We start from the raw sequence: 3,181 nt of genomic DNA on the forward strand, positions 1-3,181 counted from the left end.
TTTGTTTGTTTTTTTTTTTTTTTTTTTTTTATTGTGTAAAATTGTGATCGGGGTTGATCCCTGAGATGAATAAAATATGGTTTGGTGTGCAAAGCTATATCACACGGATTGTGAAAAACAGCAATGGTGTTTGGAATTTTTTTTTTTTTTTTTTTTTTAAGAATAATAATAATCATAATAATATAAAGATAGGTGATAACAAAAAATAGCGGTGGATATGATTAAACGGGGCTGGTGGATGTTTTGGGATAATATTTTATAATAGTATTGGAAGTTGTGTGGTGTTGTGTTTGGTGTACTGATCAGAATCCATTAAGGATTTCAATTCATCACCGTTGCTTATTATTCTTCAGCATTCTTCCAAGGCATAAAGCGAACAACGCTTTGATTCCGACTTTCAGTGCTCGAGGATATGCTAGAGGACAGTTGAGGATTCCGACGATGCCTTCGAAAATTTCATCGCCATTGCTGATTTGAGCTCGGATTTCCGGCGATCTTGTTCCGGCGAGGACGATCTCGATGAGTGCAGCTGAGTTAACGCGGACTTCAATCGAGGAATGGAAGAGAAGAGACACGAGGTATGTGATTCGCTCCGGATCAGAAGACACGAACGCGCACTCCGATTCAGAAAGCGGAAACATCGCGAGAACCGCGAGCGCCTCGTGATTCAACTCGCACGAGTCGGAATCTGTATTCGAGAAGACGATAGCTAGGAGGACTTCACGCGCGTTGTGCGCAGAGATCACGGACCGATTCTTCTCCGAGTCACGAGCGAGTCCTCTGAGCCGTCGAAGCGCCGATAGCCGCGAATGCTTCGGAATCGACACCGACGAGGCTTGACTCAGGAGAGTCCGAACCATGGCTGGATCGGCGGGTTGCTTCGGAGTCTTCGAAGGGTGTGGTTCGGAATCAGAGTGAAGTCGGTAAGCGGGGCTCGGGTGACCGGACACGTGGTATTGCCGGTGGCGACTCAGGACTCGATACTGGTTCGGTCGTAGGTCTGACCGGTGCTCACGGTTACAGGGTCGCGTATGAGCTCGAGCGAGATCGGACACCTGAAGTAGTATGGGATCTGAACCCCCATGTCCAACGGCTCCAAGCTGCTGTGTGAATTCACTGCACAAACGGAGATCAACAAGACTTTGGGGAACTGGGTAGAGGAGATCAACAAGACTTTTGGGAGAGGTCCGGAATGAAGATATGTGTAGAGGTCCGGCGGGCGGCCAAGGCGAGGCTGCCGCCCGCCGGTGAAGCAGAATTACTAGCTTCTCAACCTTGCTCTGATACCATGTTAGAAAATGATAGATGTATTATTGATTGATGTATTGATCTCTATTACAATGATTCATGATTCCTATATATAGAAGAGGGTGAGTGTGTAGTAGGTGAGGAGTAGGTGAGGAGTAGGTGGAGAGTAGGTGAAGTAGGTGAGTGTGTAGTAGGTGGTAGTGGTAGGTGTGTAGTAGGTGGATTTTAACACCCTCCACAACATACAAATGTAAATGAACATGTATCATTTCATAGACCTCCCACACTCCAAGAAAGATATGAGGAGGGAATGACTGTAAATCCAAGACTCTACTTTTAGTTTACCCTTCCAAAAAGAGGACAGGGAGCAAAAGGATTACACCAATATAGTATATACAGAAATCAGCAAAATACATAGAAGAGGAAACCTTAGGAGATTACAAGGGAGATAAATGACAGCACGAGGGACGAAGCCAGGATTTCAAGATGGGGGGGGGGGGGGGGCGCCAAACAATATGTATATCCAACTCCAGCTACATTTACGTTTTCATAGATTCTAGTTTGAAAATAACAACGTATCAAAATATATTAAATAGTTAATATAAACAAAGATACTTTAAAAAAAAAAAAGGCAAAAAATCGACAAATCAAAACTAAATAGTTTTTTTTTTTTTCTTCAATTACATCTATCAAAATTGAACTTAGCGTTCTTTTTTATAACAGAATTCATCTATAATTGAATTTGTACTAATTATTTAGCAATTTTCTTTTCAATTTACGGAATTAGTTATTGCCTTCTAGTCTTATGTCTTATTTTATATTTATTTGGTCAAAATAAATAATATTTTATTAAACATATATGCTATATATGCATAGGTTATGGCAAACACGGGAGGGCCATGGCCACCTTTGGCCATAGTGTGGCTACATCCCTAGATACAAAATAAATAAATAAAAGTGGAAATCAAAAGTGAAAATATTAAAAAAATAAATAAATTACAAAAAAATATCAAGGTGATTAAAATATTAAAATAAAATAAAATATTAAAGCCTCAGGATTCTCAAAGAATTGAAGAATTGATTCATACACTCAATGATGATCTTCACAACCATATAGACAAACCAGTTAATTGTGGAGGATGATTAATTCAAAAAATGAAGCCTCAGGATTCTCAAAGCAAATTTATAATTTATCATAATTTTTATTTAATTTTTACAAATTACATTATGATTCATGTTATTGTTATTTAGAACTTAAAACATAGCATTAATGGTTGGGGAAAAGAAAAAAGAAGAAAAGAAAGAAAAAAAAAAGCAAAATTGTGATAAACATAGTTAAAATTTAAGTAATTTTATGTTTTTTACTGTCTAATTTTAATTTTAAAATTGATTATTAATTATTTATTTGAAGCTAGTACAATTTAATACAAAATACATATTATATCTTGCAACGGTGGGGTATTAATATTAGGAAAATGTTATAAACTCTAAATAATCTATCAATTTTTTTACCAAACTTCTCACATGGGTATGGGACCCACACAAACCCACGTGTGTGTGGATCTCATACCCATGTGAGAGATTTAGTAAAAAAGTTGGTAGATAATTTGAAGTCCTTAGTATAACTCTTATTATTATCTGAAATTACTATTCAGAGAGTATTTTCAAAAATTATAAAAAAATAGTAATAATAATAAAATTATAATTTTAAATATTAATATTGATAATATTTATTATTTTTTATATATTTTTTGTTGAAATCCTCTGATATCTAATTGTCCCTTAATATTATGTTATGTAGACCACCATTTGCAGCCAATTACTGAAGAAGCTCTAAAGGAATCAAAAACAATCACTACAATTTACAAAATTCCATTCCATCTTTGTCTTTCTTTCCTGCCTTTTTGATGATTGTCAATTTTAGAAAGTAAAA

The 3,181-nt window shown here is 36.2% G+C and overlaps 1 pseudogene; it reads right to left on the reverse strand.

Moving 5' to 3' along the window:
* Window positions 1-329: 329 nt before the first annotated feature.
* LOC145804029 (U-box domain-containing protein 26 pseudogene) lies at window positions 330-2,361 on the reverse strand (annotated as a pseudogene).
* Window positions 2,362-3,181: the final 820 nt, after the last annotated feature.

Source organism: Camellia sinensis, chromosome 12 (genome assembly GCF_055761805.1).
Source record: "Camellia sinensis isolate YWXY chromosome 12, ASM5576180v1, whole genome shotgun sequence".
NCBI lineage: Eukaryota > Viridiplantae > Streptophyta > Magnoliopsida > Ericales > Theaceae > Camellia > Camellia sinensis.